This window comes from Lygodium microphyllum, chromosome 20 (genome assembly GCF_053477565.2).
Source record: "Lygodium microphyllum isolate KBCC chromosome 20, Lygodium_microphyllum_v1.1.10, whole genome shotgun sequence".
In the NCBI taxonomy this organism is placed as follows: Eukaryota; Viridiplantae; Streptophyta; class Polypodiopsida; order Schizaeales; family Lygodiaceae; genus Lygodium; species Lygodium microphyllum.
Genome location: NC_141154.1, coordinates 125,398,080 through 125,422,757, shown reverse-complemented (window position 1 = coordinate 125,422,757; position 24,678 = coordinate 125,398,080).

Here is a 24,678-nt window from a genome sequence, read left to right as displayed (position 1 = left end):
TGACCCGGGGGGGGGGGGTTTGTATGGCAAAAAAAAAAGGGGCAGTGCAGGGCAATGATCATGATGGAGAGGCAATGGGGGGGCTAAGAACAACCCCCCAATTAGATCACACTGATGAATACGTGCACTTTCTTGCTCTCCAACACCTAGCCTCATGTGAGAGATGGTTGCCCAATTGTTGAGATCCAAATCTAGTCTTTCTCTCTCCTCTCTCTCTCTCTCTTCCAAATGGTAATTCACATGAAGAAAATCAAGAAGAGAGGGTGAAGAATGCTTGTTTGAGGATTGCTCCAAGATCAAGAGGAGAATGAGGAAAGGTGTTCAACACTGAAGAATGATTGCTGGTCGACGGTCTATTGGTAGCCCATATTAATTATCAAAAAACCCGCAACACGCAAATAAGCAGTATGCCTCATTTTTATAAAGAAAATTTGCTTGTTTTTCTTGTTTGATGGTCTAAATGAAATTCATATGGAACAAAAATTTGTTTGAATCTTATTTGCATCATGATTGAGGGCTGCACATAAAAGAAATGTAGAACCGTAATGATACATAGTCTTAATAATTAAATTACAACCCAAAAAGTGCCTTTTTAGAGGAAAAATGAAGGTTTGTTTGGTTTTGGGTGGGAAAACGAAACTCACGTGGGATAAAATTTTGATAAAAACTATAGTTCAGTTGTCATAATCAGTCAAGAATCATAGGTCAAAAAAACCCTATTTTTATGAATAAATAAATAGAGAAAATAGGAAAAATAAGAGAAAAATAGATTTTAGTGCTTTAAAAATTAACAAAAAAATATCATTAATGTTTGTGAATGTTTAGAAAGGTTCAGGCATGGGGACTAAGCCTCAGAACATCCTTGTTTGTATGTTTTAGTGCATTTTTATTGCTTTTCATATGAAAAAATGACCTATAAATGAACCCTACACCTATGCAATGCTGCAAAACCTAAAAGGTTAGGGGAAGACAGATGGTAAAAGTGAGAGATTTCTGGAAATACATAAATTGCTGATTCATTTGGTTTATGCATAGCATATAGGCTGATAAAAACTTAAGTCTAAGGAGACTCATAGCACGAGGAAACTCATTGCTAGTCTCTAGCAACGTAACAATAATTAGTAGGTTGAAAACCATTAAAGAACTATCTTTGCACATCACTGGCTGATTTCTAATCATAAAATGGTTTTGCACAATGTTCATACACTTCTATATTTTACATGCCACATGGTATAAAACTTCGATGCATAGCACTTGAAACCCAGATGCATAGCACTTGATTGCCTGAATAAATGACCAACATGGAGTGTGTGAGGATTCCTAGGCTATAGGGTAGACGAGCGGTTCCTTGGGGTAAGTTCAGTGAGGAAATATCAACTCCTGGATCGTTCAATATACAAAAGAGTGGAGCTTGTACATTTGTTCTCTATGTTGGAGCAGCGCATCAAGGGGCCAATCCCCGAGATGTAGGAGAGTTGCAATGAGGCCATGGTGTTTCAGTCAAGAAGTTGCCTCCTATATATGTGATACGTGGTATATTATACCAATGTGTATGGGATCTCCCTCTGAGGAGTAGGGGAAGGCAAAGGTTGAACTGTGTCCTATTACAAATGCAAGATCGATATTAGAGTTTAGTGTAGCGTATCCCTTAGACGCTCCTGGTGTGGCCGCGAGGCCATGTGGGATGTCTTGTGTGACTTAAAGGTCAGCTAGTGCTAGAGAGCTCGTGTCGAGCCCATTTTAGGTCCCGACACAACCAAAACACATACAGAAGCAAATAGAGCCTTATAGATCAGATACAGAAGCTCTGCATAACACTATAGAAGGTCTACAAAAGGCATAAAAACTATATAGTTCAAACAAAAACCACTTCAAACCATCAAAAACCATTCAAAACACTCAATCACTTCTCAAAACACTCATTGAGAATCTCATCCTCACAAACAAAAAGAAAACAAAGGCAAAACCAAACAGATGCATTATAGAACCTATCAAAACATCATATCGCAACCAAAAACCATCGTGAGTTGTCAAACCTTCTCAACCTATCCCAACACTCTTAAAAACACTTCCAACACATCCAAAATCATTCAATCCATCACAAAATTAACCATTAAACTCACAAAAACAACAAAAATCTACCCAAAATGTAAGTCATTTTAGCCCTTAACATATCCCCACACTTAATCAATGAACATCCTCGCGACGTTGAAACAAGGAAGAATACTAGGCCCAAAAACTAGCTCAACACTTCTATCTCAAGCTTTGATCAATTAATATCTAGGAACTAACCTTGAGCCCATTAAGCTCCAAAATAACTTGAATCTATAAAATAGATTTATGAAAGGAAAACAACTTGAAACATGAATCAATTCTTAGCTTACAAAATATAGCCAAGCAAATTAGTAAAGGATATAAGAGGTTCTTTCATTCCTTTGCAAGTCTTCAAAAATTTAGCCAAATCCATAAATCAATATCTTCAAATCTTTCTCACTTTCTTGAACCAAATATCTAGATGAACACAAATCAAACACACCCACATACTAATACATATCACAAAGAAATATGAATGACACCTCAATAAAGAGAGAATGAAAAGAGAGTCCATTAAAGCTCCAATTATTTCCAGAAAGAAATCATCAATGAGGATGTTCTCTTTTAAAGGCATGATGATTTCAAAACCTATCCATGAAAAGGGATTCATCCACAAATAGCTTAGGTAGATTTTGAAAGAATTGCAAATATCACATCCTCTCCACAAGGAAAAGATATTTGCTTGAGAGACAGAGCATGGAAGTAAAAGATATCCAGCTGATGGGGATCAACATCCACATTGGCATTCATACACAACTTTGGTATTAGCTTCTGATGATCATTATGAGAATGACAATACATGTACACTAGGTACCAAGAAAAATGAGCATTTAATCTAACTAAAGGATCAATAGATTGATGATAGTTTTGGGCAAACTACATATAATTATGATAAGCTTGTGTAGGAGTATGCCAATCCCCTAGAATCACATGCCAATTAATCTGAGGTCATATCAACGAATCAATTTGGCTCCACCCTCTTTCTCTTTGTATTTGCAAATCAATACCAGAGAGTGGCTACTAACCAACTGAGGGGGGGACTAGGAATAAAAGATGTGGATGGAGAAAGTGGAACAAGTATCTAGGGATAAAGGGATGGATAAGCAAAATCGTAAAAAGAAGAAAGGATTAAAAATGGAGATTTAGGTAATTTGACAAAATCGGATAAGAAAGGAGTTAGAAAATATGTTAGAAATGTGGAAAGGATTGTGACAGTCAGTGGAGGACAAGGAGGAGTTGGAGAGAAAGCGTGATCCACAATGAATGGGCAATGAGTAAATATAGGAATTTGGGAAGCACCTTGTGGTTGGAAAAGACAAGGAGAAATATCATGGGGACTTGATTGAAGTATGGATAGATAAGAATCAAATTTGTGGGCCATTTTTTGATAATAAGTAAGAGAAGGCACTGATGGAGCTAGATCTGAGTAGCGATTGTAAGCTTTAAAGAAGGAGATATAAAAAGGGGATTGTTTAGAAACATGGGTTAAAAGATCCTCCCTCACTTGCGTAGTACTTTGTAATCTTGCAAGGGCTTTCAATTATCTCTAATTCAATACCATAGACTCTATCATGGAATGCCAAGAAACATCAAGACATGTATCCACTTTGGAAGAATAGGCTTGAAAAATCTCATCCATCTACAGCTCCAAGTGTTTGACATAAAGAACACCTTGCAAGATAATGTCTCCCATATACAAAGACATATCCTCATCATCTGGAATCAAAAGATCACCTTGAAGATACATGTAAGACATCAGCATGGTGTTTGGTATAACTAAATCCACAAAGACCATTCGGGAAACCTCTTCTAAGATATCTGAGGACCAAGCACCACTCCATCCATCCTCTGGAGAATGCAAATCCATAATGGACAGTTTCATGTAAAAGGCCATCTTTTATTGTTGATAATGCACAATGAAAGAATGATCTAGTAGGATATATTCCATAAACTGCTCAAAACAAGACCACAAAAGATCTATTCTTGATTGAAACCTTTCCACCTTAGCTTGGAATAAAGGACACAAGGATTGATAGTATCCTTATCCTCATTAACAATAGCTACTTGAGCCTTTGCTTTAGCCAATTACGGCAAATAGAATATTTTCACTTTTTGGGCCTCTAGTAACTTAGTATGTGACTCCATTTGTTTGGAAAGATTGGAAAGAGTTTCCTTAGCAAAGGCAAGCTCAATAGTAGCCTTATGTAACTCCTCCTTGGATTACTGCATCTCCTCAAGGAAACAAAAGTACAACTACTAAACACAAGTTGTAATTGATATTTCTATAAAACTGTGGATGTCTTTACATAAGAAAGGAATGACGTCCCCTACCACCATGTGATCCAAAAAAGAAGGAATTGTATGTCCAAACTACCATATCTATGTGCCTTGAATAAATTTGCAAATGTTAGGCATGTAGGAAGGGCATTGCTTGATGTAGTAGGGATTGACACTGGAAAACTAAAGCAGGAATTGTTTCACCTACACACTTTAAGCACTTCCTCCGAATGACTAGAGGAGGAGGAGAGTCATGATCTTTAGGGACATGTTTAGAATCTTGAATAGAAGGAGAGAGAACAACTAGAGGATTTGTGGGAAGTGGTGGAATTTCCTTTGTAGGGGCAGAATATGTCAGGAAAATATACAAGTAAGAACTATATGTGACATTAGTCACATTATCCCTATTCACCCTAATAAAATGTTGATCCATTTTTACAAGGAGATAGGAACTCCAATCAATGGTCATGCTCTTGTGAGCACCATTTTGGAAGTAGTAAATAATTCCTTGCATATGTAATTAGATGGAGTCTTGGCAGGCCTTGAAGGAACTAACACAACTATCTCCAAAAAGGATCAGAGATCATGGAAACACAAACTCTGGATATAGTGATGACTTTTTTAGTATCCAATAAGTCATTGGTCTGTCTTTGCAAGAGCTTTATAATGTCCGCATTGGAAAAGAGCTGGTGGATCGCTCGAAAGGTTTTTCCATGATAGGGAACTAATAAAGCCTTCCCCAATCCTTGAGGTGTCATCAGGATAGTGGTACCACAAACATAGCCAGACTACTTGCTATAAGAGATTAAGAATTAATCACATAAAGTAGGATCATCATGAATGAGTGCCAATGAGAGAGCCACAAAATGGGATAGTAATAAGGTTTGATTCTAAAAACTAAGAATAATCCTGACCGACCAACAAAACATATTGGACTAGGGGAGGAGTTCAAGGTGCCATTCAAATAAAAACAAAACACACATACACCACACAAACATACACAGAGGATGCTTGCACAAATAGTAAAACAAAAAACAAATAGATCTCATCGAAGTATCAGTTTTTCCATATCCAAAAGACCATCCCAAGTAAACAACATCCTGGAAAAAATTTGGCATGACCTACCTGCACATGTGATCAATAGCTTTATGAAATGCAAACAAACAAACACCCTAATCCCCATATGAAGAAAAAATAAAAAGAAATATATACATTGTAGGTAGACTACATCAGTGTGGCCATTAAAAGAGAAGAAATACCACAAACTACACCACATTGATACAATTGAAGAGAAGAAATACCACAAACTACACCACATTGATACAATTGAACCAAGACCATGTTTCAGTCCTTAACAACATGGATGAACTAATAGATTGGGTCACCCTCATTCCCACATATCGTGTTTATTGATTAGATAAGAGATGTACAATGAAGATGGATTTAGATTTAATGGTAGATGAAAAAAATTTACCAACTATTATCAATGAGAGAATTTTCTTATTAGGTGATCAACCTTGAATAGATAACTGCGGTTCATTTTATCCATTAAGAAAAATTATTACACGTTTACGTTGCATTGAACGAACTTAGACTTCAATCCCCATGCCATAGGTCTCTAAATGCATATTCATCTTTACCAACTATTATGTGTGTAGCACTATTTTGCCAGCACATGCAAGAATAATGGTTGATTTATTTTATTACAAATTAAAAATGTACGTGTTTAGCACATGAAGTGGGTATAATGTGAACTATGAGTTTACTTTATTTTATCTAAAATAATATGTGTTAAGCACAAATGCACATGAAAAAGTGACCAACTGGTTTCTCTTAACAATTAGATGTGGTTTGTGGTGTACCAAAAAGAAAATAAAATCTTGATACTTGTAGGGTGTGTGAATGCACTCTAATTTGAATGAGCATGCTCAAATCGAGGGTGGTGGAGAGAAAACCACGACCATGAAGTAATCCAAAAGATAATCTATCAAGTTGAAAATTTACAGCATGATGGAAAAATACCTAAAAACTATAACATGTAATTTTTTCAATATAATTTAGATTTTTTTAAATTGTATTACTTGTTGGATTTTGTTTTTGTGCAAATAACAATCAAAATATTGAGAATGAGTTGTGAAAATTTTTTGGCTTTTTTCAAAATTTTAAGGAAATTTTAAGTTTTTTTGAAATTTTAAAAAAAATTCATAGAATTTTAAGGTTTTTATTAGATTTTTTAGTTTGTTCTACTTTTTATTTGCGATTTTCAACTTAGATTTATGAGTAAAAATTTTAGTGGATTTTGCATTTTTTGCTATTTTTTTTGGATTGTATTTGAATTTTTATGGTTTATTTGGATTTTTTAAGCATTTTTGGTTTCTTAGCAATTTAAAATTGCAAGAAAGATATGTATTGGGATTCGCTACACTGCAATGAATAGTTGTAACACCACAACATAGTTGAGACCTCACGTGCATCCTCACGCATGAACATTAACTTAGACAACACACTCGTGTTCTAAGAAGAATCTGCATGCGAACAGCTCATAAAGGAATGGAAAAAACAGTGACACATGAAGGAATCCACGTGATACGGGACCTCACAAGGGGTTCAGAGACAGTGGTGGTGGTGGTGGGTTGCGGGTTGCGTAAACTAAGGGGGAATGCGTGCATGTAAGGGGAGGGGATGCTTGCCGGGGGGGATGGGTGTGGTTGTGGGGGGTGGGGTGGGGGTGAAGGAGGGCTATGGGGAGGGTGGTGGGCTGGTAGGGGAACTAGGAGGGAGAGGGTACTGGAAGGGGGTTGGGGTAGGGGTGGTGGGGGAGGGGGGAAGAGGCAGAGAAGAAGGGAGGGAGGGGGCAGAGCAGGCGGCGAGAGGAGAAGGAGAAGGGTGGATGTGGGAATGGAGGAGGCACTCAAGGACAACGTTGGGGGGGAGAAGAGGAAAGGGAGACAATGGAGGTGGGGAGTGGGGGCATGGCATGCGAGGCAGGTGGTGTGGCAGAGCACCAATAGGGCAATGAGGAGGAGAGCCGGTAGGCTCCATGTGGGCAGGCACGACACAAAGGAGGTGGGGGGGAAAGGTAAGGGGACTAGAGGTGGTGCTAGGAGGGTCGGGTAGCAAGAGAAGAGGCAATGAGAGAGAGAGAGAGAGAGAGAGAGAGAGAGAGAGAGAGAGAGAGAGAGAGAGAGAGAGAGAGAGAGAGAGAGAGAGAGAGAGAGAGAGAGAGAGAGAGAGAGAGAGAGAGAGAGAGAGAGAGAGAGAGAGAGAGAGAGAGAGAGAGAGTAATGGGGGAGGGAGAGGTGGGAGAGATGGAGGTGGGTGGAGGGGAGATGAGGTAGGGAGTTGGGGAGGAGGGAGATGAAGGGAGGGAGGTGGGGAGGGGGGAGATGGAGGGAGACGAACAAAGAGGGAGAGAGAGACAGGAGAAAAAGGAGAGAGAAGAAGGAGGAGGAGGAGGAGGAGGAGGAGGAGGAGGAGGAGGGTGGGAAGAACCAAACGGCTGGGTTTTTTTTTAATTTTTTGGTTCTTTAAGTTTAATGGTTGAAGAAAGTAATAAATAATTCCTCGTCCCCCCATCGTGCACAAGCGCAGTGCAAAGCAAAAAAGTTTGTCACATCAAGAATGAACAGAAAGGGAGGAGCATGGGTGGATCAGCCACAAGACGTGGGACCCGATTATAAACATTTTAAGGCAAAAGTTAAGCAACCACGCAAATGCAACAAGACGAAAAATTTGTGAAAATTTTACATTGAAAAGATTTGGGCTTTGGATTGACGTGCAAAAAAAAGGAAAAGTGGGAAGGACAACGAGGAAAACAGGATGGACAACACGAATGATACACCTAGTATGAAAGATAGGCATTCATATGAAAAAAATAAAAAAATCACCTAAAAATAGGATCACAAATTAATAATGAAAAATCCGATGGCCGAAATGGAGTGCAAGAAAATGGATCCGATTTGAGAAGATAGGCGAGATCATCAAATCAAAACATGGATCCGATGAGAAATAGGGGCGTTCACATGAAAAAAAAGGTAAAAATACATACGAAAAGTAGAACATAAATTAATTCGAGAAGATCTATTAGTCGAAACAAAGTGCAATGAAAATAGAAAGTATCAAGGAAGAGGTGTTTGACAAGGCTATTACGTTAGAATGCAACTTGGATGTGAGAAAGGCAAGTTCACATGAAAAATGTTTTAAAATATATAAAAATAAATAATACAAAATCTATGTGTCAAAACAAAAGGGAGGAAAAATAAAAAATGTCGGGTTGGATGCGAGGCTCAAGGCTATCTAAGCAAGACACCATTCCGTTGATAAGAGAGTATATTCACATGAAAAAATAGCAAAATGACATAATAAAAGACTCGTAAATACACAAAAATGAATAATGGCCAATCCATGTGTCGGAATGATGAGCTAAAAAGAGGAAAAATGTACAAGAGAAGGAAAAGATCAAGGCTATTAGGTCAAATTGTAGTTTTAAGGTGAAAAAGATACATTCACATGGAAACACATCCAATTTGCAGAATTTTTTAAAAAAAGTAATAATGAAGAAACTATTGCTCAGAAACAAAGGAAAATAAAAAGAAAAATTTTTAAGTTCGACAAGACAAATAGGATTCTAAGGTCAAATTTCAATTTTGGTGAATGTAGGATCAATTCACATGAAAAATTGGTAAAATAAGAAAAAAGGCAAATGGAGTAAGAAGAGACCCCAATGACGAGGTATAAATATGACGGTTAGGTGGGGAAGGGACCCCAATAGGGCATAGATAAGACATGACATTGTTTAAAGATTATACATTGGTATATTCATGAATATATGCAGACAAGAGTGAAGGGACGCATCCCTATACTTAAAACCTTAATGGACCGGTTTGGCTATTCAACAAGGGCCTAGCACTTGACCATAAATCGAACCCTTACGTCCCCACACTTAAGATATGACATATATATAAATTGGCCCATTTAGATAGTCAAGATGGATTGTCATCGATGTAGTAGGGTTTAGAGTTGTCCGTCGCAGGAGGTACCACAACTCCCCACAACACGTGTCTAGCATGGTAGGGGACCATGCAGCAACACCTAGGGAGGTAGCATTCTTGATGAAGTTATTGACGACAAAGAATCTAGCACTCACCTCAATAATCACTCATATTGGGATGATAGATTAGTCTCTCACCCCATGGCTCATGTCACTTAGGGAGGAAGGAAGAAGAGCCCTTATCTCGCACCTGATTGAGAAATTGACAAGGGAAATGGTGTAGAGATAGTATGCTAGTGTGCGCAATTGATGGTGTATCAATGCATCCCAACCCATATCTGGCATAGGTGCAAGAAGACATGACAGTCGGTATGTGAAGGGTACTGCTAATTATGGGATTTTTTATGAGCATGAAAAGTCACTTGACTTAATAGGTTATACAATTGTAGATTGGGCTGGTTGTGCCTATGACAGAAGGTCAACTAGTGGTTATACTTTCAGCCTAGGTAGCAATATGATCAACTGGAGTTGTAAGAAGCATTGCTTTATCTAGTACAAAGGCAGAATGCAGGGGTGTAGCCTTAGCAGCATGCAAAGCAGTTTGGCTTGTGAAACTACTACATGACTTGGGTATATAGTTAGATAAGAAGGTCACATTGCATTGTGACAATCTCATTAGTGTGATGTTGGCTAGCAACCCTGTCTATCATGCTAGATCTAAACACATAAAGGTTCATTGCCACTTCATCAAGGAGATGGTGCTTGATGGACAGTTTGATCTACTCCATGTGAAGACATAAGACCAAGTAGCTAATATCTTTACCAAATCACTTGGTAAAGAGAAGTTTGTGCATTTCACGGAGCTACTTGGAGTACATCGGTTACTTTGATCTTGAGGGGGAGTGTTGAGATTCAAGCTCATGATCACAGTCACTGACTTTATCTTGATAGATGTAGTCTTAGTTGTCATCATCTACCATGTGTGTTGTAATAAATGAGTCAAAGACTCAACCATAGTTAGTGATATAGTTAGTTAGTGACCTAGATTGTTATGTAGTGTGTGATTAGACTTTAGTCTATAAGTTCTAAATAATGAAGGTGAAGAACATGAGAGTACTCTACTCTTTGTGTGTGGGTTTCTCTCAATGTCTGTATCTTTCTCTCTCCCTTCTAAAACTTTGACAAATAGCAATCTGCTAGTTAATTATCTTGTATGCTAGTTAGTAGTCATAACTAGTCTACTAGTTAATAGTCTTGTATGCTAGTTTGCAATAACCACAATCATATGTTTGCTAAATAACATGCATTCATATAAGTGTTGACTAGCATACAAGTGTTTGTTAGCACAATGTCCACTAATTAACCATCCTATGTACTAGTTAATAGTCGTGTGTACTAGTTGACAATCATCAAACTCATGTATGCTATTTAGCAATCACCATAATCAATTGTATGCTAGTTAGTAGTCACAATGTTCATCACTTGGTGCGCAAATCGGATGCTGTATGCATACGTAGTGAGCGCCGGAAGGTCCCCAAGAACAAAGGACTCTAGTTTTTGCTCAAAAACCAAGAGAGAAATTTTGCACGACATAAAGCAAAAAGACTAATTGGGTACAATCTTCCCCCATGCCTTGTGTGAGCACTCCACAAAGCATGAAGTTAATATATTATTCATCTCCAAGCTCAAAAATAGCCCAAATTTACAATTAGCACGTTTTAGCTTTTGTGTTTGCTTTTGTCCAAATAAAGAATAAAGCGGTTGGGCATCCAAAGAGTCGGGTTATGCCCAAATACAATGTCCAATAACGAATATTTAAATCGTGCACCCATGCACATACAAAATAATAATAATATGTCAAGTGCGTTAATAAACAAGTGCGTCAAAATAAATATTGGTGCCATGCCTAAGATGCATGCCCATCAAAAATGATAATTTCTTTTAAATAACTTGAATACACGCTATCGCCCAGTGCTTCCCAGCGCCATCGCCACCTAATCTACACATCAACTGAAGCATTCACAATTGTTAGAAAATAATAAAATTAAACTGATAAAAGTGAATACCTAGCAGTCTTCAGCTACAAAATAAATAAGTTGGTTAGAACTCAATCCTAATCTTAATTTATTACGAGTGCGCACTCTAAACTCATAAACGTCCATTAATTTAAATATGTATTTTGCGGAATCACCCACTTGCACATTAAATTAATGAGACGCCCGAAAAGGACAAGCGTCCCCATCGACTTTTTGCACAAGGAATCCACCTTGTGTATGAGGCCCGACAATAAATATAATTTTACGAAATCCACCTCAAAACCTCATGGAATCCACCGTGGAATATGCCTCCTGGCATCATACCCCCGGGGTGGGATATCAATTGTCCTCAATTGCTATTAGCTCAATGTGGAGCGAGCAGTGAGGGGTAAGCACTTAGGTCACGAGCGTGCATCCATTGGACCTCTTCAACAGGATGATTTTTAAATTTCACCAGATATCTAGAATATCTATGGCTGGTTCTAGTGGTCATAAAGTCGGTATCTAGAATAGTCTCAAGTTCAAGGATTTCAGTTTCTTCTTCTAACAAAGGGGGGTTTTCATAAACGAGATGGACATATAATTTGCCTTTAAAAGGGCATAACAAACTAATATGAAAAGTGTTGTGGATTTTCCAGTGTTGGGGTAGTTCTAGTTTAAAGGCATTATCATTGATTTTGTGAATGATTTTGAAAGGTCCATAAAATCTAGGAGCTAACTTTACAACAGGGTGTTTCTCAACACTTTGTAGTCTTCGCTTTTCAATTCATAACCAGACATAATCATCAACTGTAAAATTCATAGCTTTTCTTTTCTTGTTTGCTTGTTTAGTATATGATTGCTAGGCTTTTGCAATCATATCTTTAACTTCATTGAAAATAGTAGCATGCATGTGGGCAATATCATTAGCAGCTTTAACTTTGTTTGACAATGAAGTAAGAGGTGTAGGCAATCTATATCCATAAATGATTTCAAAAGGTGCTTTGCATGAGGCTGTATGGGGTGTGTTATTGTGTGCAAACTGAAGTAAATGCAAGTGTGTATCCCAAGTTTGTGGTTTTGAAATTGTATATGCACATAAAAGATCTAAGATTATGCTATTTGTAGCTTCTGTTTGCCCATTTGTTTCAAGATGAAATGCAGATGAAAAATCAATCTTTGTTCCTAAGTTAGCAAACAAAGTAATCCAAAAATTATTGCACAATCTAGAATCTCGAGCAGAAATAATAACTTTTGGTAAACCATGGTTAGTGAAAACAATTTTCAGAAACAATTGAGCAGCGTAAGATGCAGTTAATGTTTTTTTGCATGGAATGAAATATACATGTTTGCTAAAGTGATCTACAATAGTCCATATCATATCATGATTAGCTTGAGTGTTAGGCAGACTAGTAATAAAATCCATTGAAATATGCTCCCATGGTCTTTCAGGGATTGGTAAAGGCATTAACAAACCATACTGCTTACCATGGTGTGGCTTAACTCTTTGACAAATTAAACACTCAGATACAAAGTTAGAAACATCAAATTCCATCTGTGGCCAATAAAAATATTCAATCAAAGTACCTAAAGTAGAAATAATACCTCTATAGCCTTGATATGGAGGGCAGTGAATTTCGTGCAACACAAAAGATCGAAATGGAACAGTTACACATAACCTTTTTTCATAAAACATAAATACATCATCGTAAGACAATGAATCAATTGGAATCCAGTTACAGGTAATTAATTTATTCCAAGCTGCTTGAAAACTAGGGTCTTGGTCATAGGTATCTTTCATAGGGATAAGAGAATCAAAAGATATCACAAAGATATTATGAATAGTCGGTCTTCTACTTAAGGCATCAGCAACAACATTTTCTTTTCCGGGTTGATATTGGATAAGTGGATGAAAACTTTAAATAAAAGCAGCCTATTTAATGTATCGGTCAAATATTTGTGGCTGACTAAGGAGATATTTAATAGTTTGTTGGTGAGTTTTAATCATGAATTTAAATCCCACTAAATAGTGTTTCCATTGACGTAAAGCTTGTACTATAGCTAGCAATTCCTTATCATAAGTAGAGTACTTGAGTTCAAAGGGTTTAAGTTTGCAGCTAGAGTAAGCTATGGGATGGGAATCTTGCATAAGGACAGCTCCTATTCTAGATCCACTAGCATCAGTGACTACTAGGAAAAATGGTCTAGTAAAGTCAGGAAGTTGCAATACAGGAGCATGAGTTAAAGCATGTTTCAGTAAATCAAAGGACTTTTGCTTATTGTCAGACCAATGATACACAATACCTTTCTTTAATAATTTTGTCAAATGTAATGCAAGCAATGAAAAATTTCTCACAAATTTTCTGTAAAAGCTGGCAATACCTAAGAAAGAACGTAATTCATGCACATTTTTAGGTATCGGCCAATTCAAAATTGCTTCTATCTTTTTAGGATCAACTTTAATACCTTCAGATGAAGCAATATGTCCTAAGTATTCAATTTGTGTTTGGAAAAATTCACTCTTTTCAAGGTTAGCATATAATTGATTCTCTTTCAATCATTTGAAGACCAAAGATAAATGTTCATAATGCTCATTCTCATTCTTACTGAAAACCAATATGTCATCAAAGAAAACAATGACACAATGCTGATGCTTCAAAAAGATGTGATTCATCATACGACTAAATGTAGCCGGTGCATTAGTTAATCCAAAAGGCATAACTAGGAATTCATAATGTCCAAATTGAGTTCCAAATGCAGTTTTGAAAATGTTAGATGTGCCTAGTCATACTTGATGGTATCCAGATTTAAAATCTATTTTGCTAAATATTGCAGCCCCTTGTAGTTTGTCCATAAGATCATTTACCCTAGGAATGGGATATCTATTTTTAACAGTGATTTTATTTAGGGCACGATAATCAATGCACATCCTATAAGTGTCGTTTTTCTTTTTAACTAATAGAACAGGTGCACCAAATGGAGAACTACTAGGTCTAATGAGTCCTTGAGTTAACAATTCTTCAACTTAAGTCTTGAAATTGTGAAAGAAATTGTGTGTGCTTAGGATGCATCTTATTTTCCTTAACTTCAATTTCATTCACCCAGATTAAATAAGATTTGTTACCTTTTCTTAATGCACGTTTAGCCTGTGTATGACTAATCAATGGAAAATTATCAAAGGTGTGCATACCATGCAAAGTAATTTGTTTTCCATGTGAATAAATCTTCATTGAATGCGTAGAATAATCAATATTATCGGGATTATACTGATGACGCCAAGGCATGCCTAGAATAATGTCACTAGATTGCAAAGGCACAACTAGGAAATTTCTACGCTCAACATAATCACCAATTTTAATTTCTAAGTCATGCATTTCTTGTGTTCCATTGTATCTAGTGCCTAAGAATGGAATCTTGATGCGATAATGAGTAGAAACAGTATGTAATTTCAAATCTTTGACCAATGTTGCAGAAATAAAGTCGTGTGTACTCCCATCATCATGTAAAACAGTCTTTTCTTTATCATGCACAAAGCATTTCATCGTTAATAAAGAATGAGGATTTGGTATACCTAGTAAAGTATCTGAAGTGGTGCCACTATTGTCATCGTCTTCTGTGAAATCTGGCATTTGTTCATGGTCTTCATCTTCAGTAGCTCCCAAATAGTTGATGTCAACAATTGGCTTTTTGGATTGACAGTTCACCGCTAGATGTCCAAGTTGATGGCATTTGTAACAGACTATGGATTTGGCTTTAGACACATCATTGGTAATAGCGAGAAGTTATGGAATGTTGGGATTTGACTAAAGAGATGGCTTAGGATTTGGATTTGTGTTTGATGGTAAAGCAGGGGGTCATGTCCAAGATTTACGAAATGAAGATGGAAGGAAACGGTTTTGATTGAATCTTCATAAATTAGAATTGAATTGTTTTGAACCGAAGTTACCATTGTTTGAAAATTATTGTGGTCGTTTTTCTCGTCCTCGAATCTTATCTTCAGCATCATGAGCCAATGAAATTGCATCTTCGAGAGTCATTGGTTTAAACATGTTCACTTCCGCATAGAAGTGACCAAGTAACCCAGACATAAACTTGCACTTATGAGTCGCCTTAGGTACATCTTCGAGCATTCATAGTTGCAATAAAGCATTCCAAAAACGCTCGGTATATTGGAATATAGGCTCATGATCCCTTTTTTGCAAAAGATCCCAATTTTCGATTGCTTTTTCGTGGAATTGAGGTGGAAGAAAATTCTGCAAAATTTTCTTTTGGAAAGTCTCCCAAGTAGTAGGACAATCAATGCTTTTGCAGACAACAGTCCACCATAGGGATGCTCTGCCCACTAAATGATTAGTGACACACTTAATTTTTTCTTTTTCAATATACTATTCTTCATGGAAATAATCATCAAACTGGCTGCTAAAAGCAAGTATAGTCTTTCCATCGTGTGACCCATTGAAAGTACAAAATTTGAAATTTCTTTTACTTATCTTTGTTTCTTTCCAAATAGATTGCACTTCAAGTGTCCCATCGATCGTACGTCATATAATATCTTCAGATTGCGGTCCATCTTGATTGGCAGTAGATCGTTGTAGACTGGCCAATTGAGCTTGCAAAATTTGACATGCTCTGCGTTCCTCTTGAAGCTGCATCATAATTAGGTCCAGTTTTTGCTCCATCGTTGGTTCCGGTAAATCACATTCGGCCATAAAATCTTCCATATTTTGATCGGTCATCCTGCGAAATTTCAAACAACCTCACACACTCGAAATCCTATTAGTGGGATGAGCGTAGCTCAAATTCGGGATTACAAGGCTTGCTTTTTTTAAAAAAAATGGCTTTTGATGATATTTCTTCTTCACGGCTATGGAAATTGATGTCAGCCTTCTTCCAAAAGAATATGTCATCCGTGTAGAATGTGTATAGCAATCCGCGTGCTGGAACTTAACTCTATCAGACCGCATGTGCATATGGGGGCTTACATGGAAGTTGAAAACCCGTTCAGGTGTTGTTGTGTATGAACTCCCACTATGGGAGAGGTTTTAAACCTTGAAAATTTAACCTTTGTAGCTTAGTAGGCTTTAAGCTTTAGTAAGCTTAATCTCTAAATAGAAGGAGAAAAAAAAATGTGACCTCCCTAAATCAATCACGACAGGACGACGACTGCTTTTTGGCGATGACAGTGACCTTCAGTACATACTACCGCCACAGGTAATCAAATTTTGTAGGGCTAAATCTTCTCTTAAGATTTGTTAAGCTTCTTAAACTCTAACTTGGTTAAAATTCTTGCCTGTTCTTTCTGAGAAGAAGAAGACTTAGCAAAGGAACTTCCCAGGTGGTCCTCCGCCTGTAGAGGCTGGTACTTCGTGATCTAAATGCATAGCAAGGGGTTCTTCACCGCTAGGAAAACGTTGGTATTGACGGATTGTCGCAAGATTGACTATCGATCATTCCAAGAGCTTCGCCTTCACGCGAGATGGTAAGTGATTGGAAGCCCTCTATCTCAGCTTCGCTCTAATACCACTGCTCTGCAAATCGGATGTTGTATGCATGCATAGCGAGCACCGGAAGGTCCCCAAGAACAAAGAACTCTACTTTTTGCTAAAAAACCAAGAGAGAAATTTTGCATGACATGAAGCAAGAAGACTAATTGGATACAATCTTTCCCCATGCCTTGTGTGAGCACTCCACAAAGCATGTATTTAATATATTATTCATCTCCTAGCTCAAAAATAGCCCAAATTTACAATTAACACGCTTTAGCTTTTGTGTTTTCTTTTGTCCAAATAAAGAATAAAGTAGTTGGGCACCCAAAGAGTCGAGTTGTGCCCAAATACAGTGTCTAATAACAAATATTTAAATCGTGCATCCATGCGCATACAAAATAATAAATATATGTCAAGTTCTTTAATAAATAAGCGCGTCAAAATAAATATTGGCACCATGCCTAAGATGTGCGCCCATCAAAAATGATAATTTCTTCTAAATAACTTGAATGCACGCTATCGCCAGTGCTTCCTAGCGCCACAGCCACCCGCTCTACACATCAACCGAAGCATTCACAATTGTTAGAAAATAATAAAATTAAACCGACAAAAGTGATTACCTAGCAGTCTTCGGCTACAAAATAAATAAATTGGTTAGAACTCAGTCCTAACCTTAATTTATTATGAGTGCGCACTCTAAACTCATAAACGTCCATTAATTCAAATATGTATTTTGCAGAATCACCCGCTATGGAATCACCCACTTGCACATTAAATTAACGAGATGCCCGAAAAGTAAAGGCGTCCCCGTCGACTTTTTGCACAAGGAATCCACCTTTTGAATGAGCCCCGGCAATAAGTATAATTTTATGGAATCCACTGCAAAACCTCATGGAATCCACCGTGGAATATGCCTCCTGGCATCATCACTAGCATAAATGTGTTTGCTAGCATAGAGATTACTAGTTAATAGACGTGTGCTAGTTAATAGTCACCAAAGTCTCTTGTATGCTATTTAGTAATGACCAAAATCACATTGTATACTAGTTAGCAATAACCTTTGCTAGTTAACATGAATTCTAAGAGTTGACTAGCATACATGTGTTTGCTAGCACATTGTTTCTTAGTTAACAATCATGTGTGCTAGTTAGCAGTCACCATAGTCTCCCATGTACTATTTAGTCGTCACCACAATCAATTGCATGCTAGTTAGTAGTCACCACAATCATCTATATGCTAGTTAATAGACATTTGTGTAAGTATTGATTGTTAACAAATATACCATGTACTATTTGTTAGTATATAGTAGCCTACTAACTAGCATACATGTGCTAGACTATTAACTAGTATACACAATGACTATAAACTAGCATACAAAATATTGATGCATGTTTGGCATTAGTTAGCTAGCATTAGTATGATTGTTATTAGCTAGCATGCATGTATGATTGGTAACATGCATGTACATGAAGCTATTACCTTGTAATCACCATACTTATTTGGTGTTTCATTTGTAGATAGAATTATTTCAAAAAATTCAAAGCACTCCATTCGAAATGTAAGATTTATTTTTATTCTTTTAAGTCACTAAAGCCTTTCTTTGTTTGTCAAATGAAGGATAGATATATGTGCTACTATGGACATCATGTTCAAATGTATTTTCTCTTAAAGGATGTACTCAATCATATACATCTCAAAGATTTGATCTCCATGTATTTGGATATCTGTGTAATTGCGAGATATGTGGCCCACAGACGTAGCTCATCTTACTTTTAACAACATTACACACAACTGTGGGAGGCAATAGTTTGTCAAACACTACTGATTCCAAAGACAAAAGACAAAAGATAGAAGATGAATGACTTGTCTTTTCATAATAGAAAGTGCTTGATGGGAGAATGCAAAAAATGTGGTGTAAAAACATTGGTACGTTGCCCTTAAGAGACAACAGAGGGAAATTCTTCTAAATTGTGAAGATATTTGCATATATGGAGACCACAATAAACATGGAAAACAAAGAAAGCAGAAAGATATTTTGAACAAAGAGATGAAAAGCTATGAATTCCTTGCCCTACTAAAGTTGAAGCCCAAGTCCTTCATTACTCACCATTACATAAGCCTAGCAATGTAAAGAACGTTCCAAAGTTTTCTAGATAATGTGGTTGTATTTATGGTAGATTTTGCTAAAAAGTATGCTTTTAAGAGCAAAATGAGATCTAGTCTATGCATTGGCATTCAATCCAAGTTATCATATTTATACATATCACTTATATAAAGAAGACCAATGAACTCATTAAAAATGTCCACCTCTTCATTTCTGATGATAAAGTTCATGACACATTGTTCATGCAACATTATTTTATGTTGCACGTCAAGTGATTGTAAGAGAAACGAGTAACAAATAATGAGCATTGGGTGTGGTCTAATAGTGCTACTTTGTAGTTCAAGGCTTGTAGGCCATTTTACTTTATAGCAAGGTATGCAGGGTTAATAGGTATTCAGCTAAGTCATTTCTTCTTAACATTAGGCCACAGCAAGGGGGATCATGATGGAGGAAGAGCTATGATCAAGGGAACATTGATCATCGCCTAATTAATTATCAATTGTATCCATAAGGGTCTTGACTATATCACACAACTTTGGAGATAAGGGAGACCTAGGATTAATGTTGTTGTGCCTTTTGAGAAAAATAAAAAATAAAAAAAAAATTTAGGTACAAAAATATGTAAATTGGGACAAATTTTGAACAAAAAAACATTGATTGAATATATGTTTCTTTTGAACAAATTTAATAATAAAGATAAAAATGTAAGCTTAAGAGGAAAAAGGGTTTTGAACCTGTGACCTTACCATATAGGGCCTAAGGTAAGCATTATGGCATGCTGACTCTTTGGGGGAGTGGGAACCATCACCTATTATAAAATGAGAAGTATTTCAAAAAGTGAGGGCATCACATGGATGAGAGGAACAAGGGAGTATTTATTTATTTTAAAACATTTCTTTTTTGACTTGGTTAATTTCCTAATAAGCCAAATAGGAAAGGCCTAAAAGGCCAATGTTATCCCACTTCAAGGCTCGTACAATTAGGTATGATTTTGATGAGAGGCTATCGTATAATTTTTTTTCCAAAAAATCTCTATATTGGTGTTAAAATTGGTTTACTTTCCATGAGAAGATACCACATAAGAAAATTCTAAGCTTGTGTACCTTTTTATTGGTGTTAAAATGGTCTACCTGAGGCATTTGAGTGAGCTTATTTTGTGGGGGAAATTGATATGTTTCTTTGGGGGGTGACTTTTTATTGGCCTACTTACCCTATATGGAGGCTAGTTTAATCTATTTTTTAAAAGACCATTCTTTCTTGGAAATCATGCCCATTTTCTTTATTCTTCTCCCTTCTAAGTAGTCCAAGTTTACTTCATGGTCCTAATCTACTCATAAAATTTCGAATGGCCAATATAGCTTCAAGGCATGCTACCATTGATTCCAATACTCCCCTATCTTCATGTTCTTGTGATATAATCAGGAGGGTGTCCAAGCCATCGTGAAACAATCTCTAAATATAAAGAGGAGCAAACTTGATAATGTTGAGCTTATTATGGTGATGATGTAGCATATGTAATAACAAGAGCCATCAATCTGAATAAGATGAGGTTGTGTGTGTGTTTGTGATATCTTGAGAAATAAATTTTTGTATTGATGCACAACAATACCATGCTAAACTTAGACAAACCAATAAGAGGGTGATGGTTTGGTGAGCCAGTAACATTTTATCCACACAATTTTTAAATCTATAATAATTTTAAGATTAAAATGTTTAATTGTTGTAATACATTTTCAACTACTCATGGAGACCTTGATTATGGTTTGATCATGGCAAATAAAAACCCACTAACTATCTTGACTTCTAAACTTCTTGAAGTCAAACCAAACCATTTCTAGAATTACCTCATCAAAAACCATTTGTAAATCTTGCTAGTATTTGCATGAACTTTACACATTTAGGACACATCTATGCACTATTGTACTTCCTTAATTCCATTGCCCTTCAGATGCACATTCCCATCTAAGAGTTAGTTTAGAGTAGGCCATTTTGATCATTATCACCCTATTAAAATTTTCCTTGTTTTGTATGTATTTGAGATTATAAGTCTTATTTAATAACATTTAAAGAAGCCTAGATGCATATAGGCATTGTAAATATACTTATAACTTGATTGAGTCATGTATATAGGAATGTTTGCATACATTCATATGTAGTAATACATATACACAAATATATACATGCATAAGCAAACAATCACAAGAAGATTATATGGAGTGGAAATTTTGATTGAAGAGTGGATGGAATGAATCGAGAGGTATGTGTGTATGATGACATGTTAGCTACCATTTATCCTCCCATTTAATTGTGTTTACTGACTTAAATTTTTAGTTAAGAAGGAGCATGTTTGCATGAGGGTCTATCCCCATGCAACCTCATCCAACTCTACCTCATTGGGGTAGATCATGATGTGCCTATTACAAAAGAAAAGAATATGGAGGTTGAAAGCATTGGAGAGAACATGATAGTAGAGAAAGCAAGCATTTGTGATGTCTTAAAGAAATGCAAAAAAGACATATGGATCCAGTGCTGTAGATACGAAGTTGTTGGCAAGAAGTGAATGCCATCTAATTAGCAGTAAGAACCAGAGAGATGGCCCCTCCATATAGAAGTGAATCCTCATTATGTTTGGTTCAACATCAAATGAGGAGGAGAGATGGACGGAACTAGCAACAGAGTTGTTTTGTATTTACAAAAGGTTGGCAATATTGTCCTCAAATTCAACTCAAGAGCTATCTTGGCTTTTTTCACATGTAACTTTCCTCACCTTAGAGTTGTGACTAGTTGTTTTGATGTGGTTGCTAAAGGTCATCATATAGTGGATCCAAGCTACTTTGCAAGAAAAGGATTCCAAATTTGTCTTCTCTATGAGAGAGCTAGCTTGAGCAAGGTTGGTTTTGCTAAAGACCATGCTCAAACATATGGGATAAATTATGAGAAAGCATTTAGTCTAGTTGCTAGAATGGCAATTGTTTGATATATGATTGCTTTGACAACAACCAAAGGTTGGACTTTACATCAAATGGATGTAAAGAATGCCTTCTTGCTTGGTGACTTGAAAGAAAAGTGTACATGGAATAACCAAAGCATCCCACATATGTGTGCAAGTTGAAAAAGACACTCTATGGGCTAAAACAAGCACATAAATCATGGCCAGACAAGATCGAGGACTATCTTGTCAACATTGGTTTTTATGTTTTAGATGTGTATCACTCACTCTATGTGAGAAAGAATACTACAACTTTGATCATCATAGTCATATATATGGATGATCTAATTATTCCAAGTGACAATGAGAGTGGGATTGCTAATGTCAAGGGTCTTTTGAAGTTGAAGAGATAAAAGACTTGGAGGAGCTATGATACTTTCTTAACATTGAGGTGACCAAGTGCACTAATGGTATTTGGTTGTCTCAATGATATTATGGCTTGGAAATGCTATTCAAGTATGATATAAAAGTGTTTGAGCCTATTTTAGTATCATTTGGAGCATAATGTAATGCTAAATATTGTTATTGGAGGTGAGATAGAAGACCCTAATATGTTCAAGCAAATAGTAGGGCACCTCATTTGAAAGAAATCACATGAATAATAGGTATGTAAAGTCCACCTTACACTATATACTTTTTTATATGGCATGTAAGAATATACATGCAGTTGGGTACACAAATGTAGATTGGTTTGGTGGCATATCAAATAGGAGGCCTACTAGTGCATCCATATTTTCACTTAAGACTACAACAATCTCTTTGGGAAATAAGAAGCAACCTATGGTTGCTTTGTCCAATACAAAGGTTTACTGCAAAGGTGTTGTTATGGCAGCATATAAGATGTATGGGTGTAGAACATATTCAAATGAATTCTCCAATTGTCATTCATTGTGACAACACAAGTAGCATACACTTGACTTGGAGCCCTATATTTCATGCCAATACAAAACATGTCAAGATGCGCTACCATTTTGTGAGAGAGAAGGTACCTGTAGGTGAGATTGATTTAATGTATGCCAGTGGCACAGAGGAGCAGGTACCTAATATTTTTATGAAGGCCTTGGGTGCAAATAAGCTTCAAACATTTTGATGTTTACTTGGAGTTGTAGAGATCCAATTGAGCTTGAACAAGAGTGTTGAGATGGCAAGCTCAACATGTGTGGACATTGATGATGGATCACTTGGTTTCATGGCTATGCATGTCTACAATTAGCATATCAGTGGCCATCTTGACCCTCACATGACCATTGACTCATCATTTATTACATCTACTCACAACAAGCATAGGTATAGTGCTAACTGATTTGTATAGTCAATTATGCATTGTCTGATTCAATAGGCCACTTTCTTTTATGATATAAATTATCTACAATGAGTATGCATTGTAGTGTGTGAAAAAAAAGAGGGCATCACAAAAATGTTTTAGCCTCCATATCTCTTCTTTATGTATGGGTGAGACTTCCCTGCATCTTTTGTATGTCTATTTGGTGTAGCAATTCAAGTGAGTCCTCCCACCATGTAAGCTTTGTTAATAATTTGGAAGGGAAACAGACTTGGGATATTGTTAAGATTGATCAAAGTGAGAGGCATAAAGAAGGCTATGGATGGTATTGACTCAGCTTAATATCTTGGAAGATTGCCTCAAGATAGTTACTTTGATGTGAAGGGACTAAATTCTTATGCAAAAAGGATCATATTTTGAACTGCATATTTCAATAGGATATTAATGTGGTCATGGTGCAATAACACAAACTATAGATAAGGAAATTTTACAATGATCTTAGGAAGTAAAATTCTATCTGTCAAAGTTGATTGGAATGGAGAAATGTGTATTATTCGAAATGTGTATGACCCTCAAGATCAAACATTTCGAGAATCTTATTGATCTTGATTTGGGTGAATGGATTATAGGCGGAGATTGAAATGTAATGGAGATTCCTTAGGATACTTCTTCATGCTCAATGAGAAAGTTGAAAGATGATCAAACTTCAAGAATACCCTCTTATATGTGGGAGCAACTAGAAAAAGCAATGAATTCTACTTAGAAGTCCCTCAGCAACCTAGGGCATAGGTCGAATCTGGAGAGGATTTACACACCATATGAAGGGCAATGGTTACCTCACTCAAGATGTGTTACTATTGTTTCTATTTGTTATCTTTTAGACCATTATCTACTCCATTCTATCCACCCATGCATTTGACATCTCTAAAGCTGAGGGAAAACACAAACCCTTAGGTGTTAATATGTGCCACCTTAGTAAAATTAGAGAAATGGAAAAGTTAGCCATCCAAATCAATAAAAGGGAAACTCTTGATCAAACTCCTATGCTTTCCTAATCAAACTTAAAAGGGAGAATGTTAAGAAAGTCTTTAGATACTTTGTAGAAACAAGATGTCCATGATTCTATTTTGACTTATATGCACCTCAATGACAATTGGAGCATGAGAAAGCCAAAAGATTACTTTTTTTCATGGCAAAGGTTATATTTTAGGACTAGAATACTACGTTGGAAGGACTATTTAACAGTATTGAATTGTTGATATCTTTGGCAACTAGGCTGAGCTAAATTTATAAGTTTCGATGCCATTACAATAGAACCAATGCTTGAATATTGTGAGTTTTTTTATGGAGCCAATGATTTTGGTCATTAATAAATGTTGGAAGTTGGATTCATTCCTCATTCTTAGAAGAAGGATATGATTCAATTGATTTTGGAACAATA